Source organism: Ochotona curzoniae, unplaced genomic scaffold, assembly GCF_017591425.1.
Source record: "Ochotona curzoniae isolate NIBS_2020 unplaced genomic scaffold, NIBS_Ocur_1.0 contig_3819, whole genome shotgun sequence".
Taxonomy (NCBI): Eukaryota; Metazoa; Chordata; class Mammalia; order Lagomorpha; family Ochotonidae; genus Ochotona; species Ochotona curzoniae.
In genome coordinates this window covers 42,328,827-42,347,168 of record NW_024466004.1, presented here as the reverse complement: position 1 = coordinate 42,347,168, position 18,342 = coordinate 42,328,827, and positions in this window count along the sequence as shown.

The window sequence follows — 18,342 nt, the reverse complement described above, 5'->3', positions numbered from 1 at the left end:
CAGGTCTAACTTTTGCTTTTGTACTGACACAGCATATAGGAACCAGTTCAAGTCCTGGTAACTCCACTTGCACTCTGTTTCCTGACTAATGTCCTGGGAAAGCAGCAGAGGATGGTCCAAGTGCTTGGGCCTGTGCACCCACAGGTGCAGCCCACAAGATCTTGGCTTCCACCTTTGGGCCATCCTTGCTCTAACCATTACAGCTATTTGGGATTTATACCAGCAAACACAAAATCTGTCTTTCCTCCTCAATCTGTAATTCTGTATTTGAAAATAAAAAGAAAAAATCTTTACAGAACGGAGTAATAAAATCTTTTCCTCCACTGTGCCCGTTTCGTATTTAGATTATCTGTCTGTCCTCCTTAGTCATTCACTTTGGTCTGCACCTTCTGAATGACGTCATTGTTTCCTTTGCCCATCATTGTTTCTACGCCCGAGAGGAACCTCCAACATAAATGTTCATACTCCATGCCAAGCGTGTCCATTCACAATTCTAGCTCTGTACCCTTGCAAGCTGTGAACTCAATCTTCTTTCATGCTAACACAAAACACTAACATAGGATACATCCATGTCTGAAGAAATTTACTTTATCTCAAAGACAGGAGATAAGTTTTTTTTTTCCCAATAAAGCAATTATGTTCAAAGCACTACTCATTAAACTCAAATTGTCGATGCTTTAAATCTTGCTCCTCAGGGAAACTTTATATCAACCTAAAACTCTATGTCAGTTTCCTATTGTCCTGTAGTAAGTGAAGGTGTGAATTTATTTAAAATCTGAATTCTGTCTTTCCAGACACCTAAATATGGTATCTATTCCAAATTCTATGCCCTCGGTAATCTCACCTGTACGGACCTTTGCCCTCTGGTCTAGTTGCTCTGATGTTTAATAATCCTTATAACTTCTCTTGACCCCACACTACAGTTTCATCATGATCATTTCAACTTTGTAACACTTCAGGTGTCAGAAAAGTAATATATTTTCATGAGAATGCAATATGTCAGTTATCTACATTAAAGGAACAGTATATATCAAAAGTATTTTCTCTTTTCTTAAATAAAGTGTCTGAAATGGCCTGAAAAGGAGCTTAAATGGCATCAGGCACTCTACAGAATCTGTGACATGAATCAAATTAAGTGAATCAAATTACACATATGTATATATACACATGCATATAAGCACATGGACACACACATTTATACACATACGTTTGAAATAAATAAAAGAAAGAGGCTTAGGTTTCATTTTTCATCAAAACAATATTCTCATGTTATCTATAATGAAGAATTTTTGCAAAGTGAGTGGGATGAAGAAAGAGCAGGACTTCCAAGTTGCAATTTATTCTTGAGACAGAAGGATAATTGTGCTCTGTAGCCCAGTAAATCTCAGTCTTCACTGAATTATAGGCAAGTACTGACAGTACAAACTGAATAGTTGAAAGCAGGCAATATAAATGAATAAGAAAGACATCTGAATAAAAAACTATTAAATTCAAAGATTTGAGAAAACTAACATGGCAGTATGCTGGCTCAAACATACAATCAAACCCATGAGCTTCCACAAAACGCAATTTCTTGGTTGTTACTTGACTATTTTTCATACTGATAGATGTTTTGCCCTTGGGGTGCACTGCTTTGCACATAAAGAATGATTCTGCTTTGTTCCCATTAGTTTGAAAGACAAGACAGTGCCACTGCTGAACAGAGTCCAGTGTGCACACTGTTTTCAGAACAAACTCACTTTCAAAAGGCCTGTTCCAATGATAAAGAAGCAGAGATGATATTTTTGTGTGTCTGTCTGAATTTGTGATCCTTGCAGTATGAGGAAAAAGACATCGAATGTGTCCCCTGAATAACAATGAAGTATTGGAAAGCAATGACATTCTAATCGCTGCTTCAAATGTCAGTGCAAGGATGCTATGGGTAGCAGCCCCAGTACAGAAGTTAACAGCTTTACTGTAAAAGCACAAGGGACCAATTAATGGGAAGCTGTTACTAACCGTCATGCATTCTGTTGCCCAAGTATCTAGAGAAGAGGTCTAATTATAGCCCTAACCTTTCCCAGTGGGCTATGAATGATTCTTTAAATATAAAATGTTGTGTTAGAAGAAATATGATGAAGACACAATACTGACATAGAATTGGATTTTCTCATACAATGCAACCATGATAGGGCAGCAAATCATGTAAGTAACTTGATTTTTCATAAATTTCTTTAAAAAAACAATATTAAAACCTATAAAACATTTATAATCGAAGGAAATGGGCTAAACATACAAAACTTCACATGAAAGATATAGTAAGCATGACAGTAGAATATTATTTTTTTTAACTAATGCATGCTTCTTTAAAAGAAATGATTATAATATGGAAGACTTAGCATCAACTTGGGACTTAGCTCCCCATTAAATGATGTGAGCAAAGGACATCTGGTTAACAAAAGATTTTTGATTAAAAAAAAAAACCTTCAATAGTTCAAAACAATGTGAAGATATTTGCTTACACCAGAGAATAAAAATAAAAGTACAATATCACATTTTGCTAGGCCCACGTTTCAAGATGATGAACACATGAGCTATTACTTCTTCTAGGTAAGACACTTCTCAAACCATGAGAATTACTGTTCAGATAAAGTCAAGAGAATCAATTAGACTTTTCAAAAAGTTCATGCAAATGCATATTATGGCAAAAACTGTGTATATTTCAAAATATTTTTTGCACAAAAATAATTTTTCTCTTACTTTCATTTCTCCATTAACATGTAAAGTTCAATATGAAGATATTCCTTGAGTTCCTCATACAAAGGCAGTTACACTGACATAAATAAACTCCCTCTCTTCAAGAGGTATACAAAATATGTGGAGATTTAAGAAAACAGCAAATGAACACATAAATCAAAAAGACACCTGGAATTCTGAATGATTGGCAAATTAAGTAAGTTTGAGAGAAGAGTGTGAATTGAGTGGAAGACTCTAGTAGTCTGAGGAACTTCCTGCAAGAAATGGCCCCCTAGAGCGAGAAGAACTGCTCTGGACAGGTATTTCAAAAATGAATTTATGTGTTAGAGTGTGTCAGAGAAAACAATATTTTCTTTTTTTCATATAGACAGTTGAGAATTACAGTCACATATTTTTTGTTTTTCAAACACATTTGATGTCAATTTCATTTTTTCTGCTCAAAATCTTAGTATAATTATTGCTATTTCAACATGAATCTTGAGAGAAGATTGACAGGAAATGACTGGTAAATAGGTAAATATTTGCAAATGTTTTCTTTTTAATTTAACAAGTCACTTTTGCACTCATAAACCATGCCTGATAATTTGAGAAGATGGTCTTGAGAATAATTTCTAAAATCATTCTCAACATAAATATTTTCTGATTTCTTCATTAACATTTAGGAATACAACTACATTAAAAGAACACTATTATATTGGTATCATCAGTGAAGTTTTGGCAAATTATATTTATGTTTTCATCAGAGTTAGTTTCCCTTTAGTTTATTTCAAAATACACAAATTCTCATTTTTTAACCTCCTCTAGGTTGTACCTATGTATGTATATATATATATATACACACACATATATATATACATAGATATACATAGTAATGCTTTTTTATCTTGTAGATCTCTGCTATATTTTATTCAAGAAGATAAACATAGGATGAGTAATACTATACTCATGTGTATGTATCCATATGACCAACTCTGGTTAACTACCAAAGAAACAAAATTCCTAATATGAAATGTAGGAAGCGCACTGTTTCAGTAAGACAGGACAGCAATCAGAGATGTTACAAAGCCTTGTGCTTCTACCCTTAATATCATTGTCTGAATAATAGAGGGTGCTCAAGAAACTTTTAGAAAATTTAATGAATGGTGTTCAGTTTATGTGGAATGTAACTGCCAAAATGCCAAGTTCACTTACCTTTTGCATTAAAACATTGAAATAGCCGACATCAAGAAGTAGACTTAATTCCTATTGTTTGTTTATTAACTTTACAAATATGTAATGGTCCAATTGTGCTTCAATTGTTTGCTTTCAACAAGATTATTAAAGCAGACTAAGTATCTGCAATATTAGAAAACAGATTAAATTTTATGCAACAGAATCGTTAATGGTAAAGCAAGACACTGTGGGTAAATGTAAAAAGCATCCTTTATCTATCATGACATCACAATCCTTTCATTTTATTTATTTGTTAAAGGATTTATTTATTTTTACTGGAAAAGCAGATCAGACTTGTAAGAGAAGGAGAGACAGAAACATCTTCCATACCCTGATTTACTCCCCAAGTGGTTGCAAAGGCTGGAGCTGAGCTTATCCCTAGCCCAGAGCCATACGCTTTTACCATTTTCTCCTTGTTAGGGAAATATGATATTCTCTGTGTCCTCCCACAGCCACAACAGAATTCAATTCATTAGATTTAGGAGAACACAGATGAGAAGATGAGAACATAATAAAGGACATTTCGTCACTTCCCTCAGTTTGCACTCCACGCCCAGGCTATACCATCAGACAGCTTCCGTGTTGGTCTTCACTCCCCATTTCTTCCCTTAATCTTCTCTGTAAGTTGCAGTCAATATATTTCATATTTTGTTTAAAGATTGTCAGTATCTTCAGATAAAAATTTGAAAATAATTTCAAGTTCTGTATTATCTTGCCTCAACTCTTCACATCTCCTATTGCCATTCACCCACTTGCAACTTTCCTTGTGTGTTTCACATAACTTTGATGGTTTGCTCTCTTAAGTTTGCCTTTCGATCTGAAATATCAGGTCTAGTAGCTTAACCATTTACTCTCAAGACACACACAGGGGATTGGTGGGTGGTGGTTTCACCTGCTGGCTTGGTGGTGTTCCACTCTTCTCATGTTCTGACCACCTTTTCCATCCAGCAACATTAGTCATCTCTACATACTGCTTTTTGGATGATACTTCCCATATTTGCATGGGACTTTGTTTTTGCTTTCTCATTCAGTTGTGCTTTCTTCTAAACTAACCTGCTGTTCTTTGTAAACATGGAGCATCCATAGCTTGTTGAACTAAGTCTATGTTGCACCCATGCAATGCTCCATGTACAATATTCAACAAATATTTTGAAATGTATATGAAAAGCATGGCACTTGGCTTCTATATATTGTTTTAGATTATACTTTATTATCACTTAGGAAAATACAAAATGCAAAATGAATGTTATAATGTCTGTATACTTAATAATTACTGGAAAATACCCAATTTAACAAAGTATTGTGAATAGATTGGAAAACTCGAAAAAGCTTCAACCAACTCATGAAAGAGAATTTAAAAAGTTAATCCTTCAGAATATAAGTAAACCAGCATCTAAATTATCCTGAAAGATTTTCTAGCCATTTCTTAATCAAAAACAGAAAATATTTATGTAGAGAAATGTGCAGGTGAATGCAATTTTCTGGGAAAAAGTACCAAGGGATATAAATGCAAGTCAGTTTGCAACCTCCTATTTTATAAGAATCAGTTCTTTGGGGATTGTTCAAATTCATTTTATAGAATAAAGTAGCTCGGTTATTTTGAGTAAGCATATGTACTTTTAAACGGTTATTCAAACTGAATTGCCTGAGTCTTTTAGGGTTTAGTGCTCACTAAATATTACAGAGAACAAGGAAGTAATGGATAGTAAAATTGCAAGGACTCACCAAATTATTAACATTTTATTCTACTGTGAGAAAGAAAATAGCATCAAGTATATTTATATAAGGTAGAATGATGTCTCAGAATATATAAGTCATCCATATGCCTGAAGTATGCTCAAGGATATATTGAAAACTTGGTTTCATTTCTGTAGATATATCATAAAATAAAGATTAAAACAATATTGACTGATCCATCTAAACATGATTTCTCATTAATAAGTGTGTCGGTGCTCTAGAATCTCATGACTGCAATGTATACCTTGGTACCTTTTAAAGTCTTAATAAATACAGTAAGAAGCCCACCTTCAAAATATCTTAAGACCTTATTTTTCTAGTAATACAGTGAATAAGAATGTGAAGCTTCATCCCCAAAGACAGTTGACTTTACAAAAAGTTGAGAGAACAAAACTAGACCAGCTCAGAAGGGTTTTTTTTTTCCTGGAGAGTTAGACCATATGACTGCATAATAAAGTATGTTTGTTCTACATATATTCCATCGTGGTCTAGTTTTTATTTTGCAATGAAAATGACACCAATTACAATAACATCAACAGTAATAATAAATTGTTAAGTGGCATACATCTGGAACATTAAATTTTAAGTTGTTCGAAATTTTGAAACAGCAGCAGGTAAAAGACAGTTTTCACAATAAACTAATAATTATATACTACTATGAGAGCTTAAAACATGTAAAACTATAACTCAGTAACAAAAATACCTGCAACGTAAATCAAAAGTGCCTAGATAACGTGGAAAGGCATTTCTCCAGAGAAAATAAACCCATGAAATAACAAATCATGAAAAGATGTTCAACACCATTTATTATTAGAAAAATATAAACCAAAATAAAATATCACAATTAGATACCAATTTACACCAAATAGGATGGCTCTTTAAAAAGAAAAGAAAAAATTGGGCCCTGGTGCAATAGTGTAGTGGTTAAAGTCCTCGCCTTGCACACTTGGGATTCCATAAAGGTGCCGGTTCTAATCCCGGCAGCCCTGCTTCGCATCCAGCTCCCTGCTTGTGGCCTGGGAAAGCAGTCGAGGACAGCCCAAAGCCTTGGGACCTGCACCTGCGTGGGAAACCGGAAGAAGTTCCTGGCTCCTGACTTCGGATTGGCTCAGCTCCAGCCGTTGCGGCCGCTTGGGGAGTGAAACATCAGATGAAAGATCATCCTTTCTGTCTCTCTTCTCTGTATATCTGACTTTCCAATTAAAAAAATTAATTAAAAAAATCAATAACAGAAAATCCTTATTGACAAGGAAGTGAGAAACTAGAACAATTGTATATTGCTAGTAGAAATTTAAAATGATGCAACCAGTATAAGAAGCAGTATTATGGTTTCTCAGATAATTAGAAATAAAATTATCATTTGATCCAACAATTTTACTTTTGGGCATATGCCCAGAATTAAGAAGCATGGACTTGAGCATGTCTCTGTCCATCTATATTCATGCCACATTGTTCCCAAGAGTTGAAACCTGGAAATAAACCTGTCCACAGATCAAAAGATAAAGCAAACGTGCTTTTGTCCAGAAAAGAATATCATTCATTCTTAGAGAGAAAATTCTGACACATCTTACAACGTGGTTAAATCTGGCAGATATTATGCTACCCAGTCCCAAAAGCCCCCTGCCCTATGATAGTATTTTGTGAGACCCTGGAATAACTAAATTTAGAGAAATAAAAAGTAAAAAGTAGTTACTATGTATGACAAGAGAGAGAAAACAGAAAAAGGGACTTCCTGTTCACTGAGCGTGGACTTTCAGGTAAGATGACAAAAGACTCCCATGGATGATGGTGGTGATGGTAGCACAGGAACGCGTATACACTTAATATCAGCTGTTAGGCAGTACTAAATGATTAGGAAGACAAAGGTTACAGGCATCTTAGCACAGCTCCTATTTTTTTTTTTTGGTAACTTAAAATATTTACAGAGCACACAAATGCAGAAACTTTTAGTTATAAATTCTTCAAGCTAATTTCAACTGGTAATAAACAGCATGTGTATTTCACTCAGAGTTTTAGACTCTGATTTCATCACACATTACACCTTCAATAAATACTCATCACTTATTTTGAAAACTGAATGACATTCCTTTGAGGTTTACCTTGTGATATCACCGGGACTTAAATTGCAAAAATGTTGACAGCATTGTATGCTCAGCCATTTAATACCATCTCGCCCTCTCAGAGACATAGCAACCGGACCCTCTCATTCTGTATTGTTGCTTCTCTATTTCAGGGAATCACACACAAATCAACACAGACAAGCCCAGGCTGGGTGATCTCTGTTTTAATCTAGAATACGAACACCAGAAATGCGATGATGTTCACTGCGCCAACAACTTCAAGTGAGTCGTCCATAAACAGGACAGCTTTTTAGGGTGTCACATAGTAAGCCAACCCGTTTAACTTGTCAGGTTCAGAAATAAAGTTACAGGTTACAAGTTGGAAACACAAAAAAACTAAGAAGAAGTGACAGAGGAAAAAAAATAAGACAATTATGATAAAAAAAAAAGGAGACCATCACTAAGATAGACGGGAAACATGAAAAACACTAACAACATCTACTGTTTCAGGTCATGCTAGGCATCTTCCATGCCATTACACTTGATACGCACGAACACTAGGCCGATTTGTAACTCCCACTGTTTTAGAATAGAAAGTGGAAGTTCAGAGAAGAAAGGGCATCTTTGGCACAACAGATCCAGAGAGTGGGCACAGGTATGATGACGTAAGCTAGTGCCTTTCACCAGCAGGTAAGCAGCCTCACTTCACAGACTGTGGTCAAACGAGTGAAATGAATTTGACAATTTCAACAGGCTCTGGAAGAGAGAATCTTAATTATGCACTGAGTGTTCACAGCGGCAGGGCCTTCCATTTGTGTCTGCATTCAGCGATCTTTGTGACACAAATAACTGTACCTAGTACAGATGTCTATACCTGCAGAAAGAAAACTTCAGGCAGGCTATTATTCCTCCTCATGTGCAAGTAGAAAGTGTAAAACAAGTCATTTTGAAGAAATCTCATTATTAAGGAGTAATGGAATCTTTAAACATTTCAAAAGTTTAAAATCTATATGGTAAGGGCTCGGCATGGTGGCCCAGCGGCTGAAGTCCTCCCCTTGCACATGCCAGGATCCCATGCGGATGCTGGTTCTTTTTTTTTTTTTAATTGTTAATAACATTGTATTATGTGATACAATTTTATACGCACTGGGATTCCCCCCACCCCTCCCACAACCCTACCCCCATGGTGGATTCCTCCACCTTGCTGCATAATCACAGTTGAAGTTCAATTGGGATTCCTTCATTGCAAGCATATACCTAGCATAGAGTCAAGCATCTTATTGTCCAGATAAGTTCAGTGGCTTCTAGGGGAGACCTTCTCTGGTCTGAAGGCAGAGCTAACAGAGTAAAGTCCCGGTCAGTTAAAAGCCCCAACAAAACATCAGCAACAATATACAATGTTATGGAATTAATTGACATAGTATTGCGTAAACAATATGTTAAAAATAATGCAAGTTCAATTTTTCAAAACACATGGGTTGAGACAGTATCAATGACAGGTTCAAAAACAAATAAACAAATAAACAAACAAACAAAAAAGTACCAGTTAAATTAAGGCAAACACGTGGTATCTAACCTTTTGGGATTCGCTCATTTCCCTTAGCATTATAGTTTCCAGTTGGGCCCACTTAGCCACAAAGAACTGCATTTTGTTTTTTTTTAATAGCTGAGTAGGATGCCGGTTCTAATCCCAGCAGCCCTGCTACCCATCCAGCTCCCTGCTTGTGGCCTGGGAAAGCAGTCGAGGACAGCCCAAAGCCTTGGGACCCTGTACCCACATGGGAGACCTGGGGGAAGTTCCTGGCTCCTGGCTTCGGATAATGTCAATTCTGGCCATTATGGTTACTAAGAAAGTAAAACATCAGATGGAAGATCTTCCTCTCTGTCTCTCCTCCCCTCTGTATATCTGACTTTGCAATAATAATAAATAAATCTTTAAAAAAAAGTCTATACGATTACACAATGAGATTGTTTTCATGGTAAGACTTTAGTTCTTTTTCAATCTTTCACTCATCCCAAGTTTACTTTTTCTTTTAACGATTTATTTATTTTGATTGGAAAGGCAGATGTACAGAGAGGAGAAAAGGCAGGGAGGAAGATTTTGAATCCACTGATTCACCCTCCAAGTGGCCTTAGCTGCCGGAGTAGAGCTGATCTTAAGCCAGGAGCCAGGAGCTTCTTCCAGGTCTCCCATGTGGTGCAGGGTCCCAAGATTTTGGGCCTCTGCTGCTTCCTCGGGCCACAAGCAGGGAGCCGGATGGGAAGCAGAGCCGCTGGGTATCAAACTGGTACTCATATGGGATCCTGACACTTGTAAGACAAGCAACTGCAGGTGCTAGGCTATGGAACCTGGCCCCCAAGTTTACTTTTTCTTGATGCTTTCTTTCTTCTCTTCCCATTCCATTCTCTGAATATTCTTTTACAGAAGTAACAACTTCTTCACTTTTGTAGAACTCAAGCCACTTTTCCCTGTACAGAAGGAGCAGCAGCACTAACTTACCACATAGTGAAGTACAAATTTCACATGTCAGGCAGGCTGGTGGGAGAGGCCCCTGGAGCAGGAGAGGATGAATGAAGCCTCTGTGTGTATTGCCATGCTTTGCAGCAGCTCACAGAGCAAACATTCATTTTCTTCATGGGCACAGCAACAAAGCAAACTTCCAGAACATTCTGAAGTGTTCAAGCCAAATCTTAGACTTGCAAGGAGTATCTTTCGGGAGCAAGAAGATGAGTGTAGGGCATGACTAGCAAAAAATTGATTTCGAAGTATTTCTTTTATGTTCCCTTCATGTCCTTATTTGTCTTTTATTCTTTTTTTTCCCCCTTGGAAATCAAAATTATGGAAAGAGAGTGAGATAGAAAAAGATCTTCCATTTCAGAGCTGGGTTGATCCTAAAACAAAAGACAAAAGCTTCTTCTAGGTCTCCCACAAGGGTGCAGGGACCCAAAGACTTTAGCCATCCTCTACTGCTTGCCCAGGGCATTAGCAGGAAGCTGGATTGTAAGAGGAGCAGCTGGACTTGAATCAGTGTCTAGAAGAGATGCTGATGCCACAGGTGGCAGACACATCTCCCCCCTACCCACCTCATTTAATGCTTTTGAAGTAGAAAGTAAAAGAAAATTGAAGCTTCACCGTGGCATGGTAGACTTCTGTCTGTGGCTAGGGAAATCTGTGTGGGGCTAGTTCAAGACCTGGCTGTTCTACTTCCCATCCAACTCCCTGCTTGTTGCCTGGAAAAGCAGCAGAGGATGCACCCTTGTGGGAGACCCAGAGGAAGCTCCTGCCTCCTGGTTTCAGATGAGCTCAGCTCCAGCTGTTGCGGTCATTTGGGGAGTGACCCAGCAAAGAAATGTCTTTGTCTCCTCTGTTATTCTGCTTTTCAAACAAAAGTAAGTGATATATATATATATATTTCTTTAAAAAAAGCAAAAGGGGAAGTACATTTCACAGAAGAGACAGTGCAGGTAGGTAAAGTTCAACATGAAAGTCTTTAAGCTCACAGTCACAGATTGTCTGCATTATTCCCCAACATTTCCACTGATATGAATCAACATAACCAGTATTAATTCTGTCTCACTTCCCTTTGGGTTTGGGAGAAAAGACTTGATGCATCCTCCAATGGACTTGTCCTATACTTGGTTCGCAGACATGTCAGAATCAATCAGATGATGTAATCATGAAAAATACTATCACTTGCTTCAAAACAGCACAATGAGAATATTCGAGATGGTGTCTTAGTTTTCATTTGACCTTAGAGCCTTTTTAAAACCTTTTGAAAGGTTTATTTATTTTTATTGGAAAAGCAGGTTTACAGAGAGAAGGAGAGACAGAGAGAAAAATCTTTCATCCTCTATTTCACTCAAGTTGCCACAACAGCCACATTTGAGCCAATTCAAAGCCAGGAGACAGGAGATCCTCCCAGCTCTCCCACATGCGTTCAGGGTGCTAAGACTTTGGGGGCATCCTCTGCTGCTTTCCCTGGTCGCAAGCAGGGAACTGGAAGTGATGTGGAACAGCGGGAACATGAACTGACACACATACTGGCTCCTGATGCTTGCAAGGCGAGGCCTTAACCTTGAATCATCATGCTGGACCCAACTTATGAGACTCTTAAAACTATCACTAATTTAAATCATTATAAACTCACACAATAGATGGCTTTTAAAATTAAACTGATTTTTTTTTCATACCTGAAAAACAGTTATACTATTTTCCCTGGTCAAATGTGGTTTTCATTTATTTGAAATACGTATTTATCTGAAAGGCAAAGTTAAAGAGAAAAACGGAGAGCTATGGATAGACAGAAATATTCTATCCCCTCTTTCACTCCTCAAGTAAGTTAGGAACAGGATTAGGTGTTTGTTTGTTTTTTTTATCAGAAATTATACTGGCTTATATGAGTGTGCCCACACAGTCACAATAGCCTTGGAGGATGAAAATACAAGAGGAGAAATGTCAGAAACAGAGAAAGATGTGACTGACCACTGCTGGCTTTGAGGATAAAAGGGGTTCAGGAGCCAAGAAATGTAGGTAGCTTCACAGGCTGGAAAGGGCAAGGAAACAGGTTGTTCCCTGGAAATCCATCGAAGGATGCAAGCCTGCCAGTTGGACTCCAGCACACCGAAACCTATATCCGACTTTCAATTTTAAGAGCAAGCAAATAAAGAATGTGATCTGATTTAATCAAACACGGGCAATTTTATGACAAGTATAGCAGTGACAGGAAACGAATACAGCGTATTACTTAAAATCCATTCAAGGACAAAGAAATGGTAGCCATGAAACAGTGGCTTTGTTCAATAGCTTCATGAGCTAAACATCATCTGTGAAGGACACATGACATGCACTTTTTACGCCCAGGAGAGAGAAGAGAGGAAAACAGACAGCCTTCAGTTATGTTGCTCCGGAATTTAGTAGTAATTCACTTGTTTCTTTTAATATTATGATGTAATAATTTACATAGTCTCTTTGATATATCAGAATGTATAAAAATATCATCTTATTGTCATTCTTGCATAATAAAAGAGGAAATGATGAGTACTGGGAAATCATTAAACTACAATAATTTGTGAAGTTGATGGCTCAAGCTGCAGCACTTCATCTCCCTTTCAGATATCGAAAATGGCAGATTCACAGATTTGTGCTCTAGCATCTCGGAAAGAACTTGGTCTAGATGCTCACTGCACGCCGGGTTGCATTGCCCAGTCAACTGAAAACCAAATCTCCAATTCAGTCCTTCTGTATTTCTCTAGAAAATTCTTTGTTTCCTTATGGATATCTTGAATTATTTCTTTTCTAGTTATCTTGAAGAGAGACTATTTTAGGATAAGTTTTGTTCTATATACATATATATGTATTATATGCATGTATATATTATATATATATACATGTGTATATATATATATATATATATATATATATATATGTAAAACATTGCAGGGGACACTGAGACCATGGGTGCCTTTTATCTTAATGGCACCATTAGTAATTATAGGGAACTGAGGCCTAAGAACTAAGTCAAACAATTAAGATGGGGGTTCGCTAGGTGGTACATCATTGGTGAAAATAGTTGAAGACAGAAAAGGATGAACAGTTTTCAAACAAAGGAAAAGCTAATAAAAATAGGGGAAACAACCTCCTGGTGGAGATGTTATCTGGCAGTGGTAACAAATGCCTCTGTAGCCCTGATTTCCCTTGTGGTGATCTCTGAGCACTGGGCCTGGGCAGGCACACCAAAATGGATTGCCATAATTAGATTCTGATGAGTGAAGGACCCAGTTGAGGGCCAGTGTTTCTGGGGGAGTAAACGAAAGAAGAGGAAATCACCAGATTTCATGAAGAATGGAAAATGGATGCGGAGCTTCTAAGAGTGTTTTAAATGGCTTCTTCCCACTCACCTTACAGCGCATGTAGAAAGGGGGTATCTATCACACAGAAAATTGATCACAACTGGAGAATTTTAATATGTGCACACTTCCAGTAGTAAGATTCAGGGTCACCCAGAGCTATTATTCAAAGTCAGTATCAGACCATTTAATTTTCTGCTTCAGTTCCTTTCTCCTTCTCCCCCTCCAAACCCAGTCTAATGGCCTTACACTATCTTCTCTTCTGTTTTTTTTTTTTTATCTTCTGTTTTTTGTTTGTTTGTTTGTTTTATCTTCTGGGTTTTTTGTTGTTGTTTTGTTTTGTTTTGCTGTCCTTCTGCCCCTTTGAAGCAGGGTTTGTAATCTGAATGGAGTTTTATGACTGACATCTTCAGGTACAGTATCTCTTCTTAATGAAACTCTAGCTGTAGTGAGTGCTAATAGCTCAACAAGCATTTTATAGTCCTTATAAAAGAAAATGTCTAATGTGGACATTGATGTACTTAGCAATCAGCTTAATAAATAGAAAATGGGACACGGGCAATGGAGTTACAGCTGTGAATGATTTGCGGTGACTTTTGTGTCAGCTGGTTTTTCTCTCTTGTCCCTTCCTGGAAGCCTCGGAATCCATTTTGAGTTAATTCCAAAAGCTAAGTCTGAAACAAATTGTGCAGTGACAGGTGAAAAATACAAGTGGAACAACTCTGCCAGGGGCTATAGCATGCCAATGTGTTGATCCACTTGAACAAAAGGCAATGTTTCAAAAATGCCTGAAAATATACGGAGCTGCCTGTAACTGCTCAGGCACTTGGCTTTTTGTTTCTTTTGACAATCATATCATGATTCATTTGCTACTACAATTGCATTCTCAATCATCATTTTCTCTCCTTTAACTCTCAGTGTATTCCAAGTCAGTGACAGACTTCATTTTTCACTTTCATTCCTTTTATCCTTCCATAACGCAGTCTGTGTTTTAGCATTTGTGTCTTAGGATCATACTTGGTGGTTTGTAGATGATCAGACACAGGTATACGCATAACGACACGAACAGAACCAGCTGTTTCTGCATTTAGCTCAACAGCTGCCATAATTTATTCTGATGGGAAAACCAAAAAATCCTACCAGTTAAAAAAATTAGGAAAGGAAAGAAGGGGATGAGAGCATTTTTGGTGCCTCTCTTCTGTGAAGAAACCAGATAGCACATGGTTGGTTATTGATAGATTATGTGTCTATGTTGTGAAATCTACTACTGCTTAATTAAAGCACAATGGCAACCTGAAAAAAAAAAAAACTGGTTGTGTGTTTCTTGGATGTATAGGCACTGTCAGCATTTTAACTTCTGGTCGGGGAGAGGATAATTTCAAGCTTATGAGTTGTTCATTTTCTTTTCAACAGCCAGCAACTGATTTCTTTCAACTCACAAATCACAAAAGAACATGACTTTGAAGTAAGTAGTTAATCTCATGATATAACTTTAATTTTGTGTCAGATCGAACTCAGCTAAGGACAAGCATTCAAGTACAGGTATCAATTAATAAAGAAAGAATTGAGAGTGTAAAACCTGCACTCAGGATTACATTTAAAATGACGACAGCAATGTTTTCCGTGAAGTCAGTTGGGGCTACCAGGAACTTCTGTATGATGAATTCATGATCATTTCCCAACACTATACCATCTCCATAACAAAAATAGAATATTTTAAAACACATTTGGATCAAATTAATTCTCTTTCTGGAATGTTACTAGTATAATTATGGTAGTTATAATTTATTCAGCATCTAGTAGATGCTAATTGCTTCAATTAGCACTCACAAAAAAAAGTGATGGCTGTTGTCCCTACACCCTTTTAAAATAGGTATAACTCCCTCATAAAGACAGTAATTGGAGGGCTCAAATTCGAATGTAATTACGTTGAAATCAGGAGATTCAAGATTCTGTGCTCGGTCCTTTCTGCATCACATGTCTTCCACTGCTTCCTCAGGCCATAAGCAATGAGCTGGCTCAAAAGTGGTGCAGCCAGGACTCAAATCCTTGTGAGACACTGGAACCAGAGGCAGAGGCTTAGCCTACTATACCACAAAGCCAGCCCCAGTGTAATATATATTTTTTTGCATTACTTATTTCACTTACAAAATATTTCCACAATAGCATATATCATTTCTTCCAATAAACTGATTAATGTTAAATCAACTTGTCAACAAGGAACCTAAAAACAAGACAAAAACATGGAAACAAAGGAAAGACTTTAATCATAATAAAGATTATTTAGAGTCAACTCCAGCTGCTCTAGTAGGTATTCTCTGTAAAAAAAAAAAAAGGAAAGAAAAAAATTAATTTTGTTTTTAAAAGAGGGGCAATGTGGTAGCCTAGTGCCTGGAGTCCTTGCCGTGCAAGCATTTGGATCCCATATGGATGCTGGTTCTAATGCACGTGGCCTGACTTCCCATCCGGCTCCCTGCTTGTGACCTGGGAAAGAAGTCGAAGGCTGCCCAAAGCCTTGGGACCCTGCACCTGCGTGGGAGACCTGGAGGATGTTCCTGGCTCCTGACTTTGGATTGGCTCAGCTTCAGCTGTTGCAGTCACTTGAGGAGTGAATCATCGGACAGAAGACCTTCCTTTCTGTTTCTTCTCCTCTCTGTATATCTGACTTTCCAGTAAAAATAAATAAATCTGCACTTTATAAAAGCGCAGTGTATTTGTGTGAGGATAGTGGAATTTATCTTGGTCATGCAATGGTAGTATGCAGGTGGCCAAGTCAATGAGGCAAGCCTTTACATACATAGTGATCATTCAGGATCCTAGTCTAATGGAAGACTTCCCCTCTTCTGTTTGTGGACTTCTATGGTCTTGAAGGGGTTATTTCCAATTCCTCCAGCAAAAAGAGGTAGCCAAATGGAAGAGCATTCAAGGCAGACTTGCTGAGGCCAAAGCTGGAAGCAAAACGTTTCACACTTTTCCACTGACATTTTAGCTATCAGGTCATAGCTAATACAAAGGATATTTGAGAATTCTGGAAAATGAGAAAATGGATATTTGTGACTATTAACTGTTGCTGACACAAACAAGCAGATGCCCAGTGTATACAGAAGCTAGAATTTGCAGGTCTAGTGAACACCCTTTCGCATACTCATAAATGGCAGAAGCACTCCTTTGTTCTCAACCTCCAGCCTCCAGCCTTTCCCTCCCAGGCCTATGTTTTGCTCTTGATTTTTGTTTCTAGTTCTATAATCTCCCATTTCCATCAGTCAAACAGCTTCTGAAAGCACACATGCAAGCTTCTGTTAGGCTGAAGCATCTCCTTACAATCAGGTCTAAGGAGAGTCCTCTGTTCCCTTCATATAGACGGCACCAATTTATTCTTTTCTAGTCAATTACAGAATGTCCCTTTCCCTCCAGATTTTGCCTTTTTTCCCTATCTATATAATCATTTTCACCATCTATAAAACAAAATAATAGTTTCCAATAAAATAGTCATGTTATTCCTTTTTTTCTACAATTTTTATAAGACTTTTTTCAAAAGAGTGGCTGATGTTATTCATCTCTAAACCAATTTGTATGTGTGTGTGTTTTAAGATTTATGCATCTGAAAGGTAGACTAACAGACAGAGAGAGATTAGGGAGGGAACAACATATTCCACCCACTAGTTTACTTCCCAAACGGCTACTAACAGGAGGGCTATACTAGCCCAAGGCCAGGAGTCTAGAAATCCCTCCAGGTCTCTCACATGGTGGCAGAGACCCAAACGTTCATATCGTCCTCTGCTTCTTTCCCAGGGAGCTAGATCCAAACAGAATGTCTGAGACACAAGCTGACCACGCAACACGGGATGTCAGCATTGCACCTTGTGGATACGCCAACTATGCAACAATGCTCAATTTTCTTTTACATTTACTCCTATCATTTTTACTACCTTAGGGGGGAGAAAAACCTCTTTTTAAAAATGCAAGGCTTATTTCTGTAATTCATCATCAAATTTCAACCCCTATTGTACTCTGCATTATAGACAAATTTCATTACTGCTACCTTCTTGAAACACATTTCATTTCCAATGTTGGTTCTCCACATGCTTGGTTGCTACCTTCAATTTCCCTCCAATCATTGGAAAGCCATATCTACCTTCACATCCTTTATTTACTCCTTTATCTACCACCCACTCCCTCAATCACATGCCCTTGTTTTATGACTTTCAATCCACCTATATGCCACTTTCTCCCAAAGTAAAATTTCCATCTAAGTTCCTCCCTCTGAACTTCAAATCTATATTTTCAAGTATTGCTTGATACTTCTAGTTGAAATCTCAAACACAATAGTTCCAAAATTTAATTCCTAATTCTCTTTCAGCCCCACATCAGTAGACGAAGGAACATTTCTTCATCTTCTTTACTCTTCACCCATCTAAATACGTGGGAAGCTCACAATTTTAGTTTCTAAAGCCAAAGAATAGTTGATTTTTTTTTCTACCACTGGTGCTCTATTTGGCATATTTTATTGGTCCTATCTTGAAAAATATATGTAGACCACTTACTATTTTTGCTTCTACACCTCTGCTCGAATTGCCATCATTCCTCCCTCCCTCTCCAGTATTATGAAAACAGTGCTTCCACTGTCATCCTCGTGTTTTAGAGTTAAGTAAAATATTTGAGAGTGTAAGAGAGAGATGTCTAGATAGAGGAAGACACTCTCAAAAGATCTAGAAAAACTAGAATTAGGCTCAAACTGGGCTGCAAGTTT